General features: G+C 41.6%; 1 pseudogene; it reads left to right on the forward strand.

The window, feature by feature from the left end:
* The first annotated feature begins 417 nt into the window (after nt 1–417).
* Nucleotides 418–15,366, forward strand: LOC139709269 (probable ATP-dependent RNA helicase DDX5; annotated as a pseudogene).
* Nucleotides 15,367–17,958: the final 2,592 nt, after the last annotated feature.

The raw sequence follows: 17,958 nt of genomic DNA on the forward strand, positions 1-17,958 counted from the left end.
CGAATGAACTCTGTTTGAACTCGCTGCGCATTCACGAGGGCGCATGGTACGTAACAGGAAGTTTCCGGAACTGCACACAAAGGCATGGTACGATAGTTCTTCGTCATCATAGGACGGGAACCTCACATGCACACACACGTACACGCATGCACACTAAGCATGTGAATGTCGTCTCGCCGGCGGATTACACTGAGCGGCATGATATAGGTAATCCTGTAAAATATAGATCCAAATTATGCTTCCTTTATAGCACTATTCTTGATACAACATAGACACTTATGATAGTTTTTGAAGGTAGTTTGTGATATACTACCAATACTGATGATATTCCTTGATTATTTCAATTTGATGGAATGAGGTGTTTAACTCGCGGAAAGATATTTTCATATACCTTACAGTGAGTCGCCGGAATTTCTCATCGCATGCACCATCGTTTTGACAAAGCTAAGAAGGAAGGAGGATAGCGTAACTGTAAATTTCAGAAAATAGCTTTCATTTGCCATTGTTACCGCCAACAGAGTCAAATATGTCAAGATTTAGCGACAGAGGAAGATCTTTCGATAGATCAGATCGACGAAGTGGAGGGTAAGTGTGCAAAATCGAGCACTAATTCTTGTCAAAAAAACGCCGGTAACGCGACGTCATGACATGTATGTAATCTTCCATTCATTGGAACAATGTGGGGGCAGAGCATTGCCTCCGTGTGCAGTGATGGTGTGTGCGCACCAAGCAGTGCACCGAATTGTGTGAATGATTTTTGAAAGTCACCCCAAATAGAGCCGTAAACTCGAGTAAAAAACGCTCATTCTGAAAAATAAGATGTAGATCTCAAGCTTGAAACACTAGTGACAGTTGTGGACTAACAATTTGACATTATTTTTCCTTATGTTATTGACAAAACTGAGCTGAAACTGAGAGTGAAATGGTGAATGTCAATGAGAATGAGAATGTTTCCCCGCCTTCCGTGAATCGGTGTGATGGAAGCACACAAGCAACACACGTTTCTGGCATGATTAGGGGGTCAATATTATTATTGGAGATGCCTGAAGGTGTAAGGTAGCTTATTGGTACAGACCAACGTTAAAGGACAAGTTCACCTTCATAGACATGTGGGTTGAGTGAATGCAGCAATATAGTAGAACACATCAGTGAGAGTTTGAGGAAAATCGGCCAATCCGTTCAAAAGTTCAAATTATTGAAGTTTCTGCTCAGTCACAGCTGGATGAGAAGACTACTAACTAGTTACAGCCATAAAAACAAAACAACAACTTGTGATGTCACATGTGTACAACAATATAAAGAAAGAATAAAGAAAATTCAACATATTTTCACTTTTCTCACGTAACAAAAGAACACTTTACTTCTCTCTTTCAGAAGGCAGGGGGAATAATATCCTCAAGATACGTCAGTAACAAGTCGAAGAAATGTGCACTGTATTAAAAAAGTACAGTTTTATGAAATTCTCCTTTTTTTTCCCTTATATCGTACGCATGTGACATCATACACTGTATTAGTCTTTTCATCCAGCAGTGACTGCGCAGATACTTTAAAAATTCATAACTTTTGAACTGATTCAGTGATTGTCGGATTTCACCCAAACTTTCACTTATGTGTTCTACTGATATTCTTGCATTCACTCAATCCACATGTATATATGAAGGTGGACTTGTCCTTTAAATAGGAAATAAGTGATAGGCTGTAATATAGGGTAAGCCTACCACAAGTACCAGTATTCGGCCATCTACCGGAATTTGTTCACTTATCACTAATATTGATTACAAGCCAGTGAGTTTTACTGTCACAGCACATGCAATTTGCAAATCACATATATAGGCTTCTACTGACACTGTCATTCACAACAGGAAAGTCCCCTACGGCCTAATCCCTCTCCAGAAATCCATCCGAAATCCCAAATTTTGCTGTCAAAAATGCAGAATCGGCGCAACTTTTTCAAAATGCGCACGAATTAAGCCCAGTTTTAAGAGTATGGGTCACAAAAAAAGGTGCGAAAAATTGAGAATCCTGCAGTTCTTTTGAGTTTTTTTTTTTTTTTTTGCTATGGATGATAGCAAGCTCAGAGTGTGTTGGTTTCCGCAAATGAAAACCAAAATCTCCATATGTGCCAATGCAGTGACTCAATGTACAACTTTAGTGCCCACTTGCCAACGGGTGCTGCAACGTCCATGATGCAATTTTGCACCTACAGGGTATTTTGTGCTTAGTGCTTTCGTTCTATTCTGTCACTTTTGATTATCTTGCCTTTTTTTTTTTTAAGATTTGTGTATTTGTTTCAATTTCCCCCCCCCCCCCCCCCCATCTGCAGTCGTGGAGGAGGTTCTGGGGGTGGCTTTGGTGGACCACCACGGTTTGGGAGCCGAGGAGCTGGGATGGGAGGTCCAGGTGGTATAAAGGAGAAGTTTGGACAACCAGGGGAGAGGCTCAGGAAGCCAAGATGGGACATGGAGAAGCTGGCACCCTTCAAGAAAAACTTCTACAGAGAACACCATGAAGTGACAAATAGACAACTGGTAAGTGTCTGCTTTGATTCATTCTTAGACATGAATTGTCTCATCGAGATAGAAAAAGTCACTTGAAGTAATTCTGGAGACACATCATTTGCAATGTTTGCATTGCCAATGCTAGAAGAAGAAGATCGTACTTGAGCAGGGTCTACATCAACATATAGCAGTTCAGCTGAAGGTTTTTTTTTTTTTTTTGTCTTGACAACACAAATCGTAAAAGGTACTGTGCATTTGATATGGGTGACAGGTATTAAAATCAATTCAAGAGTGATGGGCTCTCCATTAGCTTGGTGGCTGATATTGACCCCTGAACAGTTGAACCCCACTTCTGCTGAGTTATAAGAACAAGAACTAAAGAGTGTTATATTTTGTTGGCACTAACTAGAAACTGTCTTAGATGTATGTCTGTGTTGTAGCTGTGACTTAAGAACTTGGGTAAGGCGAAGATAAGAACAAGGTGATGCCAATATATTTGTGTTCTTCATTTCTCATATCGTCGCTGGGGTGACAAGACCTCGTATCTGCAAAATATCAAATGTTCAGGAGAGCAAAAAAACATGGCAGTCAAAGCACTGTATCTAATGGGAGAGTCTTTCCCTTGACATGCCGTTGTGGCTTCATTTTTTGGGTATAACAGCTAGGATTTAGACAGGACATCAGTTATCTGATTATCTGTCCATTAATCCAAAAAAGTCATTTTCACCAAAATTTCAGGTACGGGCTCTTGTCGCCCTAGCGACGACATATTTATTTGTTGTTGTTTTTTTTTCATTTCTCAAATGCAGACAGAAATCCAGGCATACTGTGGAGAAAAGGAGATCACGGTCAGAGGTAGAGAGCCTCTAAGACCAGTCTTTCATTTCCACGAAGCAAATTTTCCAGGTGAGTACAGACGCTTACACATGTAACCAAATTCACACTCTTGTTCTGGACTGAATGAAGGAGACACCTGTAGTGAGGCATTTATCTGGAAGTCCATGCTCACAGATGGGAACAAACTCAAAATCTCAAGTCTGCTTTCATGATTAGATTCAACTGCATATCTGTGTATTTTCTTGAATGTATAGGTCACTTAATGTACTAATATCCAGATTTAAATTCTCTAAGCAAGGAGCCTGTTTTTATCACCAGGGCCATATTTTAAAGAAAATATGTTGTATGATGTTTATTGGAAGAGGGTGAGAATTCTGTTTTAAAAAGCAGTGTCGAAGTTCGTGAATGTGCATACGTGGTGAGTGCTGTGTTGATGAAAAGACTGGACATGCCATGTCATTCCAGGAAATGTATTCCCTGCTTTGGTAATATCCTTTTAGCACAAATGATTTACAGTTTTGTCTCGTATGGTTTCTTGTGCAGACTATGTCATGGGGGAGCTGAGCAACAGTGGTTTTACGCACCCAACTCCAATCCAAGCACAGGGGTTTCCTATAGCACTCAGTGGCAGAGATATGGTTGGCATTGCAGCAACTGGCTCAGGGAAGACCCTTTCAGTAAGTTTGTGTTGATGGTTCAACAGTAGGGTCTAGGGTAATTACCCCCTGGGCATTTACCCTGGACCCTCCCCCTGACACTAACCCTAATCCTGAACCTAATCCTAACCCTAACCCAAACTCTATATCCTAAACCTAACCCTAACCCTAATCTTTACTCTAACCTTATCACTAACCAGTATTAACCCTAAAAAGACTGGGCTATTTTGGTAGCTCGAAAGACTGGGGGGGGGGGCCTAAAGGGCCCCCCTTAAGATCTCAGCCGTGGATCGCGCGATCGCCGCGGAAATTTGCACAATGGTAGTATGTGATGTAATCTACAAGATCGTATATTTAAATTTTCCAAAATAGTCTTCTTTTATTTTATTTTGATTAATTATGCTAATTTATGCGATAAATCAGACTTTTTTATCTAAATCAGTAAATAAAGCTCCAAAAGTGCTCATTTTTGGTCTAGATATTCTTTGTAGCATTCTTAGCAAATGTACTTGAAAAAAAATTCGGTATCAAAATTAATTTCTTATTTATTTTATTGTTTTATGAATTTCTTATGTATTTCTTTGTTTTTTCGACCTTTTGTTTTTGTTGTTTTTTTCAGCAAAATTTGTGGCAGACCCTTTTTGAAGCATAATACTACTAAAACAAATTGATTTTAGCCATTGAGAGTAAAAATAAGCATATTTATATGAACCATGTGATAAAACTCAATTTGTATTGACTTTGTACACAAAATCACATTTTGAGCCATTTTCGGTCTCACATGCATGTACAAAAAGTTATGTAACTTCAGAACCGTACCCCCGGGCGTCACAAATTTGGTGTCAAAATGTGTGGGAAACTCGCAAGAAAAAAGTCATAGAGCATCGCGGCGAGAGCATTGCGTGTTGCTGAGTAATCGCGCGAAATGTCGAGGAGGGGGGCCTTTTAGGCCCCCCCAGTCTTTTTAGGGTTAAGCCGGGGTAATTGCCCTTGGGGAGTAATTGACCTGATATGCATCGGTATGCCCCTAGAGGATTTCTGCTTCAGAATGTTGGAGTTCTTACTACTGCAAATAAGCATCCACTAAATATATGCAAATACTCTGTATGAGTTTGGAGCTTACTAGCAAATGCAAATAGGCCAAGGAAAACAAAGAATAGTTTCTTGTACCACGTCTGCAATGGTTTTTTGCCGCTGCATCATAAAAGTAAAAAAAAAAAAAAAAAAAAAAAAATATATATATATATATATATATATATAAAGATGAAATTTCGAATGATTTTAGTTGTTTCTAGCTGTTAAGCCTCGCACATGCGCGGCCTGCATTTTGTACCATATTTAACAACAACTGGAAATTAGACTGCTCGAATAGCATTGTGCAGTAGATTTAGAAAAAGAAAAAAGTGGCCTTTTCCTCATTCTTTCAAACAGTTGGGACAAGAAACTAATATTTATATTTTTTTATGTGGCCTAAAACATGGGGGTGGGGGGGGGGGGGGCGGGGAATGCATTTGCATTCCTGGCTAATTTTTGCAGTATGAAGTGATGCCTATGCGGTGTGTGTCAATAAAAAAAAAAAATTAATTTGTTGATTTGAGTAGCACTCCATGTGACAAAAAAAAAAAATTAACGAGGCAGAAATCTGTTGTAACAGCCAGACATCAAATGCTTGTTGACTGCTTTTAGCAATAGTGCCATGATTTCAGTTTATCACCCCACACGTAGCCAGCCAGTCTCGGTGTTTATTTTTGTGTGCATCATAATATGTATATGTTACTCATGTCTATTTGCAGTATCTGCTGCCCGCAATTGTCCACATCAACCACCAACCATTCCTCGAGCGAGGCGACGGACCAATCGTAAGTGACAGCAATGAAATATGTAAAATGCTTGTCTGTTGTGTTTGTGATGCATGTCTGGGCACAATGAACCTACAATACCAGAATCATTTGCAATCTCAAGATATTCTTTACCAGGGCTTAAATTAAAAATGTCTAAACACCTAGTCACTTTTCTAAAGGCCACTTCATTGTCATGCAGCATAAATATGTTTGTAGAAAGGTCGTGACCTGCGGTGCCTTTGATTGATTAATGCACTTTGATTAAAGTATGATTTCCAAGGTATGATTTTGATCAGTCCCTTAGGAATGATCCTTTATAGGAAATAGTTCTTATTTGCATTGTGTCTGCCATTCTGCCCAAATGATATGTCAGCATAGTTGAGAATGTGCAGATTGGTTAAAAAAAAAGAAAAAGAAGAAAAAAGAAAAAAAAGATAGCTTTGTATCTAGATGAAGTGTTGATGTGTCCATTCAGATAAGTGAGAGAAATATCACACAGCTCTTGGGGGGATTGGGATTATAATGGCTCTTTTCTTGGGCATTTTGATTATATCTTAGTTTGCTTGGGTGCCTAGGAGTGTGGCAGGAGGTCAAGATTTGAAGAAATAACTGAAATTTAGTTTGTTATACTGTACAAGTGTACGCAAGTGATCACATAATGTTTTAGTGCTCCTCTGCCGAGCATTGCTATGGTATGCCTGCTGGCTGCCGCACCTTGTTTTGAGTGTCATCTTGCCTTTGACCCTCATGCAGGCTCTTGTGCTAGCACCAACGAGAGAGCTGGCTCAGCAGGTCCAGCAGGTTGCCTTCCAGTACGGGCGCTCGTCCAAGATCAAGAGCACCTGTGTGTATGGTGGGGCCCCAAAGGGTCAGCAACTCAGGGATCTTGAGAGGGGTAGGTAATTTAGCACACACTTGACACAAAAAGAGTGAAATAAGTCTGTGCAAGCTTTAGAGAGTGCTTATAGGGAATTTCCAGTGCACGTAAACGTTAGTCTGAGAAAAAGGAGTTGGAAATTTTGTTAGCACAGCATCGAAAATTTGCTCAAATTCGGATGAAGAATAAGGAAGACATATGACACTTCTTGAACAGTCAGTATATATTATGCGAATAATGTAGTTGGCATCCCCCCACAACTAGCTGTACTGTTTGTGCATAAATTTGAAATTTTTTGTTCAGTTTTTCATTCAAATGTGTTAATGCCTCGGTCTCAAACACTGATATATCCAACTGATCATTATGCTGAAATTATTCAACTAAGAATAACAGGTTTTGCACATCTGAGACTTTGAATTGTCTTAATTGTGAAGTTATGACATCTGCTAACTCATTTGCATATTCAAATCAACAATATGAAAATTGTTCTATGCAAGTGACTGAGACTTCACCATTTTAGAACTTTCTTATTTTTATCTGATTGAATTTTGCTGTTGTACTCAAGATTGTACTCTTTCATACCAGACTAACTTATGACTGGACTGGAATCCATCTTTAACTGTCCACTTCATTTTTTTTTTCTTCACCTGGATGATGCTAGCTGTCTTTCAGTACATTGGACATGTCAATTTAGAATTTATAGAAAAGTTCTGAGTGGGCTGTGAGTGCTGTGAAATACTGCAGTGGTATGATCTGCCCCATGTCAGATAACCTCTTTTTCCTTTTTCCTTTCACCCTTACATAAGTATTGGGAGGAAGCAATTTGTCCAATTTGTGAAAACCCTTGATTTATTATGCTCAAATGCATTGCTTTCATTTGAAGTACATGCACTTGAGCTGAATGAATGTGACATGCATACTTTTTCTCCGTTCAGTATCGTACTCTACTATCGCAAATTTAACCCCTTGAGAAATCGATGGGAAGTACCTATTCATGAAAAATTAGACTTGCTAAATATTATATGGCGTATACAGTATTTGTAGTGCTGTGGTGTGGGATATAAACGGTTGCATTTCATGCATTCCATATTGTAGGTGTGGAGGTCTGCATTGCTACTCCCGGCAGCTTATAGATTTCCTCGAAGCTGGAAAGACCAACCTCAAGCGGTGTACATACGTCGTTCTTGATGAGGCCGATCGCATGCTGGACATGGGATTTGAACCACAGATCAGGAAAATCATGGAACAGATCAGGGTAAGCGGATATATTAAAAGTGGTACCTTTGTTATGCAAATCTCAGCATACCTTACTCCTTTCTCTCTATGGGAAGTTCTTTCCCAATCAAATTTCATGCTGTTATTTAAACACACACACACACACACACACAAAACAAACTTTTACCTCATTTTACAAGTCCTTCACATGCATAATGCACAGGAGACGCTATGTTTGAGAGGAATGTGATACGTGACCTCATTATTGCTTAATATTATTTGCACATATCCCGCATATATCTCTCAGTTCATGGGCATTGTTTAGCATTCTTCAACATTGGTCTTATATCATGCTTATGCTTCTTTGTGAGAAGATTTGCATGACTCTCCGGCTATGCTGTGGGCATAGCTTGACTGGATGAGATGTTTCCCCTTGTTAACGATTGACCGTCAATTACCCTGGTCTCCTGCCACAGCCGGACAGACAAGTTCTGATGTGGAGTGCCACGTGGCCCAAGGAGGTCCAAGCCTTGGCCGAAGACTTCATCAGGGACTACATCATGGTGAACATCGGCTCCCTATCGCTCTCCGCCAATCACAACATCCTACAGATCATCGATGTGTGCAATGATGACGAAAAGGACAAAAAGTGAGTGTGCATGTATTTGGCTGGTTCCTGTGCTTTCTTTGTTCACAGTTTGCATATCAGTAGCAAAGACATAGATCCCGTCTCTTTCCAAGGTTTGTTAGCAGGGCAACTTGTGATGGTGGTGGGGTTGAGGATAGTAACAGTAGCTTTTTATTGCACGTATTGATGGAGTGCTATGAATATAGCTGATAAAACGGTGCCTTACAAAGGACAGCTCAAGCAAGTGCTGTTAATCTGCAGAATTTTTTGTTCAATTCAAGGAAACTTGTCTCAATAAACAGCTATTTATGAACACTTTGAAATATTCATAGTACATTAACAAAATCTGGTTGCCAGATGTGTGTATGCTGAATAAAAACAAATGTGTATATTTTTGTGAACAGGCTCATCCTTCTGCTCGAAGAGATCATGCAAGAGAAGGAGAACAAAACTCTCGTCTTTGTGGAAACCAAGCGCAGAACTGATGACCTGGTTCGCAGGATGAGGCGAGATGGGTAAGATATTGTGAAACTATTACAGTATGAATGCATACGGTTCTTCCAAAGTAGTAAATATCTCGGGAAGTGAATTGTCAGTGTCCAAAAATTTCTCTGGTGTGGTATCTGTAGCTACAGTGAATTTTATTTCTTAGCGATATGGCTTTGATGTAACTTGATGTGAACTAAATACATGACATTCAAGTTGAGAAAACGCTATTTCTACACAAGCGATGCTGTTATGTTGTGATGAATAATGCTCGATTGAGCAGTTGAAGGGGGGGGGGGTATGTTGTCATTTGAAAAATCAATACAATGATGCCGTCGAGTTCTCTTGAACCCTTCACTGCTGGTATGGCTTCCTGCCATTCATTCTGTTTATTCAGTTGCAGTGATCCAGATGATAAATGACAATATACGAGATGAAACAAATTTCATATGGTGAGGGAAAGGAGTGTTTTTGTGTGACAGCTCTGCTGGTGGTAGTGGTCCGTGATATCAAAGTTAGTCAAGTGCTTATTGGATGTCTGCCTTTTCTGTCTGTGCACAGGTGGCCAGCAATGTGCCTTCATGGGGACAAGTCACAGCCGGAGAGAGATTGGGTGCTGTCAGGTGAGAATTGACCAGAATACTGTATACGCCGAATATTTAGCGAGGTTTTTATTTTTTTGCGACTTTTGCGTGTCGTGTGCTATTCGCGAAATTCAAGACGCGCGAAAATGTTAACTCTGATTCTGATGTGAATGTGACGTACGCGTGTACATTTCTCCATTCAGTCCAGGACTCCAGTATCGCGAATTTAACCACTCGCGAAATCGTCGGGAATTCCTGATTCGCAAAAATCACGAAATATATGGCGTATACAGTATTCCTTTGTGCAAACTTAAGCAAGCCCTCGTTATGATCGAGTGTTTTCATCTGCATTGATAGTCTTGACATGTGAGTGAGACACGACATTGCAAGCAGCTATGCCTCTTTGGTGCTGCTGTTATGCTACAGGTACACCATGTTCCCGGCAGCCATGGTAGCCCCATTTGCCCGAAACGTAGTGCACCATGGGTAGATGGGATGTATTCCTGTTTCCCTACGGTATTCTAGTCTTCTTCGTTCCGGTCTTTGCTCAAGTGAACATGCAGCTATCATACGCCGTCCTCACAGCATGAATGAATGTTTGTGTCCTTGGAACAGAAACAGGATTTCTTGTTGAAAGCATTGATGTTGCAACCTTACAATGCTTATGTAAGAAAGTCCTAGTGAAATTGGTCTTCTTCTTATATGAATTTTTTCAGAGAAGCTGCTTTGAAGTATTGCTCACAAAAACTTAGTAATGAGTGCTAGTTAAAACAGATGTTTTACTATTTTCATTTCTGTTTTTACTCTTGCAGAATTCCGTGCTGGGCGGGCACCAATCTTGGTGGCTACAGATGTTGCTTCTCGTGGTCTAGGTTTGTATTTCGTATGCTACGCCCTCTCAGTTCAAGTCAAAATACAGCATCCCCCATGAATTTACACACAGATTCTCCATTTGATTGAGGATGCTTGTTTCAGGAAGTCACGATACTTACCATCTAAATCTGTAAAGTGTGATATGCTGCAAGTTATGGTCGTTGTTCAGTAATTCTGCAGTGAAAGTGTGAGTGATTTACCAACTAAGAAGTAGTTTTACGATGACCTTTAAGTATTGAGATGTTGAAGAGTATCTGAAATGGCAGTGGCGGGCTAAATATCTTTTGAAATGATTTCACATACTTGTGACCATGAAAAGCAGATAACGCCTGATTTACATGTGTGTGTGTTTGCTTTTCTCAACTTGCTTACGTCATAGGCTCATGATAATTCTACCTTTTCAGTTTCCAATACTTTTTTTTTCTCTGTAGATATTTGAGTAAATGCGGCAGGGCCCGTGGCATGACACGTCGTCACCGTATTGAGCGGGGAGAGGCAACTGTTATTCTCCTAAAGAGTGGGATGAAACCCTGGCTGTGGCTCCCTCTGGAGCTTGCCCTCTTCTATATCCAGCTGTAGTCCCCCAAAATAGCGTTATGAGCACCCTCGAATATTGAGCAGTTGGTGGCGCAATTATGGAACCGACCATGCTCATGCTGTTTAAATGGCATGTCAAGAGGATATTTTTGGAGAGATTTGGGAGAAATGCTAAAAGAAGGTTGTGCATGATACATCTTTACTTTGTATTTCAATCCTCAATGTTAGTTGAGTGCAGTCTCTTATCATTCCCTCAACCATCACCAATATATCTGCATCATGGTCCTGAGAAGTTTGTTGTACAGCCATCATGCGTGATCTACAGCAAAATGCACAAGATCTGTGAAACAGATGACACAGTTGAAAGAGGTTCAGAAGGGGAGGGATGGGGGTGAGTTTTCAATGCATACACATATCTATGACTGTTGAAGCAAAAGAGACAGTTCCGGGGCGGTGCTGCCACTGGCGAGTTGGGAGCGATCTCGCCGCCTGGTGGCTGGGACCGCCTGCCTGTAGCTCTGTGTGTGTGTGTTTTTTTTTCTGCGTGTGTGCGGCTGCCTGTGGAATCCCGGGCAGGACTGCTCACACCGGCCGCTATCTCACTCCACCGTGGAACCCCAAAGCCTCTCCCGCACGCACACTGAGGAAGCCACTTGTCATGTCCGGGGACCTCCTGCCTCACTCACCCCTTCCATGGAAATGCACATTGGATCAGTGAGTACTGTTCTACCGACCCGTTGACTACTCATAAGCCATTCCCAAAGAAAAAATAAATGAAAAAGAAATTGCCTTACCATCTCCTCACCGTTAACATGTCTTTTTCTGGTAAAGCTTGATGGTTTCCCTGTCAACGGGTTTAGTGGCATTCCTTGCATTTCATTTATCCTGTGAGCTAATATGTACAGACCTGTAAAGATATTTTTTATTTCCTACAAAGGGTTTTGCCCTCTTTACATCCTGCCACTGCTTTGTGTGCAGCCACTGTGGGATGAAAGTGCACGGTGGCTGTATCAGATGGATGATATTCGTAATACATCTTGATGTTTTCATGGGTTATCACACTCCAAGGAAACTTACTGACACTACATTTTTATTGTATATGTGTGCAACTTCATTGACAAGGACCAAGGGTTTCCCCGTTTCTTGGTTTGAACAATGATGTCTTATTCTCATGATGCATGCTCCCTGTCAGTCGTACTAACATTTTTCATTTGCAGATCAAAAGGTGAGTCTCTTAACTTACGAAATTTGGTACTTATTCATGATACGGGAGTTTGCATCCATTGTTGCACAGTAACAGTATGACATGTATGTGAAGGCCAGATGAGTGAGAGTGTGGTGGTGTTCCCAAGTACCTCAAGACAAACTTTCCTCTTACAGGGATTGGTCCCTGATGGCTCGCTGCTTGGCAGTGGCTGTCTGTTAAAAAAAAGGGGCCTCTTCCTCTAGACATTTTGTATGCTGACGCTGTCCTTTTTCCCCCCTTCACCTTCATCGTTACGGTGTCCTTTGCCAACATCACCCCCACTTTGGTTGGCATGCCATTCACTGTAACGCTACAGATGTGTCAGACATCAAGTTTGTCATTAACTATGACTACCCCAATTCGTCTGAGGACTACGTGCACCGCATCGGGCGCACCGCTCGCAGTAGCAGGACTGGCACTGCGTACACTTTCTTCACCCCCAATAATGTCAAGCAAGCCCCCGACCTCCTCCAAGTGCTCCGCGAAGCCAACCAGGTCATCAACCCCAAGCTGATCTCCCTTGCTGAGCAGGCCCGCAGTTATGGAGGCAAAGGTTTGTCTCGCGTTCATTTACTAGTGTTGTGTGATATTCATTTATTTCTTTTCATGATGTGAACAACGCCTCTGCTAGCTGGTTTGGTCTGACAAAAGACAGCTATCAGTCTTACAGAGGACTTGGTGTACTCATGCAACGTCCGTTCCCTCTCCTTAAGAATGTACATTATCTGAGAGGTGTGAAGGATTATCAAAAATTGCACAGACATGTATCTGGCATCCCAGAATAGTTGATATATTGTCCTTTCTCTATCATATCAAGCCCAGTGCTTGGAAGTACCCACTGGCCATTGATTATTTGCTGCCATACCCCTCCCACTAGCAGGAATGCCCGTTTCATGGTTTGTTCATGGCCACAACATTTTGTTACTTATGCCTCTTTTAGTGGATCTGTGCCCCCTCAAAAAAGTGGCCTTAACTCAAATTTGATGAAATCTGAGTCCTGCTAGTCTCATGGTCAGTGTTATATGATAGTATGCATAGGTAAAGTAGGGAACTGAAAGTCGGGGAAACTGAAAGAAATGTCCAACCTGCAGAATGTTTACAAATTCAAAAGCATGAAACAGCGTACCAGGTTTGGTTCCATGGTCAATTCAGATTTCCTTTGCAGTATATAACATTGATTGAAGTAATGACAGTCAAGTTCCTCAAGTTTTGCATTTTGAAGAGAGGAAGCATATGACTTGACACATTACACCAGTAATCAAACGTCTTTCACAATGAATGAAGAAACTTGTGTTTTGTGATATTCGTTGATACTTTGCATTGAAGGGAAGTCAAGAAATGTATCCATTAAACGTCTATAAGGTAAACGTATACCTTAAACAAAGTTTAATGTCGGTTTCTACAGGCCGAAATCGTTACAGGACTGGAGGCGACAGATTCGGCCGACGTGATGGCGGCAAGGGAGGCTTTGGCGGTAGCAGCAATGGCTTTGGCGGCGGAAGTCGCTTTGGGGGTGGCGGCGGAGGAAGTAGGTTTGGGGATCGCAACTCTGGCGGAAACCGAAGTGGATCTGGTGGACGAGGTGGCTACAACAACAGTGACCGTGGTGGTGGCAGCAACAGCTACGGTGGAGGCAGCCAAGGATATGGAGGAGGTAGAAATCTTTCTGGTAGTGATGGGCAGGGGGTTGGTAGTGGTAGTAGTAGGAGCTATGGACAGGGCCCAAAACAAAACAGCTTTGGTGGGTCACCTCCCATGAACAAGGGCCCTGGAATGAGTGGGCAGCACGGAATGCGAGGGGGTCCACCTAGTGGGTCTCAAAATGGGCCCCAGACTGGGTCTCAGAACGGGCCCCAGAATGGACCTCAGGGTGGATTCCGTGGTGGGGCTCAGGCTGGGCCGCAGGGAGGACTTCAAGGGGGTCCTCATGGGGGTCGCCCAGGTGGGCAACAGGGTCCACCACCCAGCCTTCTGGGAAGTGGGCCACATGGGGGCCTAGCAGGACAATCACACAATGGTCCCCAGAGTGGTATGGGCAGGCCAAACATGCCTGGAAGACAAGGCCCGCCCCCGCTGTCCGGCAGGCCAACGCCACTTATGGGTCAAGAGTCAATGCAGCAGCCACCCATTCCTCCCCCTAACAGCCAGCGCAAACCAATGCAGCCGCAGCAGCAGCACTCTGAACAGCCCCCCATTCCTCCCCCAAATAGCCAGCGCAAGATGCCCCCGCGTCCACTACAGCACACTGACCAGCCCCCTATCCCGCCCCCAAACAGTCAGCGCAAACCTCCCACGCAGCAGCCCCCAATTCCCCCGCTAAACAGCCAGCGCGCCCCGCAGCCCCCGCGCGCTCCCCCGGCTTCTAGCGCTAGTGCAGCACCCCCTGCTGCGCCGGCTGGCATGGCTCAAATGGACCCAGCCCAGATGGCTCAAATGGCTCAGATGGCCCAAACTGACCCTGCTGCATATGCTCAGTATGTTCAATATTACCAGCAGTACATGCAGTATTACCAGCAGTACCAGGCTGGGGGTAGACCTGCCCCTCCGGCCGGTCAATAGGAGTCCAAAAACCATGCCATAACTTTCAGATTGTGAATATAACATGTATCATATGCTATACCTTAATGGGGAGATTTGACTGTCCGCATTGAATCCATTCTGTCAAACATGAATGGGAGTAGCAGTAATGTGGACTTATGATCTGCTGATGTGTGCATGCTGTTCTATTTCTTTTTTTTTCCAATTGGTTAGAAATGTTGGGTCTCCGCAGGCACACACGACTGACATTTGGAAATCATTCCAACAGCGATTTCCCCGACTGCAACTTAAAAATTCTATGACTTGTGCCTCTTGACCGAAAGTTTGTGGAGGCGTGGTATTATTTTCAGCCTGACATCTCCCTGTGTTATTACCTGTATATAGATAATGTGTTACATATTGTAATGATGTATATAAATATTCAAAATTGGGGTTTGGTCGTTGACCTTGCATGCTATATTTTTTACCAACAAAGTGCACCTCTATTTTTTAGAAAGCTAAAGTCTTACTTTTTGTTTTGGACAGTTATTTAAAAAAAATAGCAGAAAAAAAAAAGTAACCACACAGGGGTGGTAAAGCATGAGGATTAAGCAAGAATGGCAGTGATTTTAAGATGAGTGTTGCGTTCGCATCACTTTGGCACTCGCTGTGAGCGATATGTTGGGCTGCTCACAGAACAGGGCATGTCACACCAGGATGTCAATCGTGTCTTGTCCATGACCTCTTGTGACCTCTTGACATCTCCTCTGCCAAACTCCAGTGTGGCGGTTAAAAGTAACACCGACAAAATTGTCCTTGTTTTTCCTATGCCCTCAGATGTATGGCGGTCCCGCGGTGGTTTTTGAGAAAAGGCGCTGTGATAGGGAAAGTCAGGCATGTCCCTTTCCGAAGAGTCTGTGAAGCGTAGACCGAACCAGGACTGAGAGTCCATTTTCTCCCGGGAAATCGTCCAAGGTTTAGTCATCTCATTTATGTCTCAACGTTTTTGTTTGGTGTTTGTTCTGACGAGAAACAAGTGGAAAAAAAAAAAGCAACAAGAAAAACAAACAAATCATTCCGCAGTATTTGTATGTTGCACTTTGTGTCTTAGCATTAGTAACATGTATGAAAAAAAAAGAAGAAGCAAAAATAAGAAAATGAAGGGGAAATGCAGGCTTGTAGGAAACTGACATGCCTGACTGCACAGAAAACAAAAGAAAAAAAGAGAAAGTAAAGAATCCAAAAGAAACAGAAAATGCCACTGAATGACTTGAGCCATGTCTCGCCACATAGCTGGAGTCACCATCCAACTTACCTCGAGCCCAAACTGAGTCTCAATTGTTGAATATCTATGCCTTTTGAAATATCGTGAATTGGCATTTAGTTGTGAACTCTGTCGAGCTTGCAATTTGTTCCCCCACGTCTTTTTTTTTTTTAAATCTTTACTTGAAATGCAATCCCCCACATGGGTCTGTGCTGTTCTCAATTATTTTCACAGAGGTTGATGACTAGTAGTCTGTAAATACGTTAGGCGCTAGGGATCAGAGAACATGTGTGTGAAGCAGAACTATTCCTGGACCCAACTGTGTCAGTTCTGAGTCAATTTTCATTGTTTATTGTTTTTTAATTGTAAACTCACCGGTTGGAGCAGGACATTTAACACCATCAGAGGAGTCTGTCTGTATGTGTAAATCAGATGCATAAACTCACCAACAGATGTCAGTAGAATCATGCCAAGTGCGAGTGTAGATCAACTCTTTGCTTGAAACAACACATTTTGACAATCTCCTGGATTGACAAAGTGCAGTACAATGTATTGATTGTGACATGGCCAAAAGGTAGATAAAAACAATATCAATTTTGCTATGTTGTGTAATGTGCTTTGCTAAATTGATCGGCTTGATCATTACATAAGCAGTGATTATTTGGATAACTAGGATTATTTGTTTAAAATGCTTTTTTTTTTTTTGGATGATTAGAGATGTCTGTAAAATGTGTTTTCTCTTTTTCCCCATGAGTTATCTTGTAACATCTTTCAGGTAAATGTCTCTCCTAGTTCAAGGACTGTATAAGTGAGTTTAGCTGCTTCATTGATTTTAAGTGCCATGCCGTAATATTTGGTAAATTATATATGTAATTGCATTTTATTTTACAGGTTTTCTGATTATTCATGTTAATGTCTGATTGAACTCAAGACAAGACAGACTGTAATCATCTAATACTAAGATACACCTAATCGCGTCCTGCCTCCCAAAAATGTGAATGATATGAATTTATGTGGACGTTGTGTTTGCACTAAGCTTTTCTCGTAACAATGTCGTGGGTATCTCACAACAAGTTTGCATAGCATTCCTTACAAACTTACTTGAGTCGAAAATTGCGAACGTTTTCACCCTGTACAGCAGTATGGTATGGTATATTTATAGGATAATTTATTCAGTTAGTGTAAACATGCATAATCTTCTGAGGTTGTATTTTCCATCTGCCTATTCTGTAGCTGTCGGGTGTCATGAATCACAGGATAAGTGGAAAGAAAGCTCCCTCTTTCTCACTCTTTTTAAAAAATATTGCTTGTGACGCTGTACTTTGTGGAAATTCTAGTTGATTAAAGTGCTATGCACAACCATCGTACACACAGTGACTAATTTTGTGCAGAGTTGTATTTCATGTGTTGTTATTGAAGTGAGATTTGAGCTGTAATTTTGAGAAGTCCTGTAAAAGTGGAAATTTTAGCGTTAATGCTTTTTTCCCCTTTGTGTTCAGCTGGATAAGAGGAATTTTTGGAACAAGAAGTACAAGCACAAAAATAAAAAAACAAAAACAAAAGCGAACAAACTGTGTTGCTTTTATTTTCACCCCAGCTTCATGTCTTGCAAAAAAGCGCCACAACTTTTACACTTTTACAGTACACTTGTACATGAATTGTGATGATGAATTGTATGTGTGTTTTTTCTGACCTTTGCATGTTTTATTGGTCTAGAAGACTGCAAAAGAGCTTACACTCAGACAGTAGACCTGTGTTAAAGGTGGTTTATGTCTGACAAGAGCAGACCACAGTGTACTCCTGTTATGACGAAGTCCTCTGGACTGACAGTTTTCTTTCATTATATCAAAATTTTGTTATAACCAAGAGTATAGTGTATAATATATACATATGGCAATT

The sequence above is a fragment of the Diadema antillarum genome, unplaced genomic scaffold (assembly GCF_040938485.1).
Source record: "Diadema antillarum isolate AM-2024a unplaced genomic scaffold, OU_Dant_1.0 seq00001423_RagTag, whole genome shotgun sequence".
NCBI classification, from domain to species: Eukaryota; Metazoa; Echinodermata; class Echinoidea; order Diadematoida; family Diadematidae; genus Diadema; species Diadema antillarum.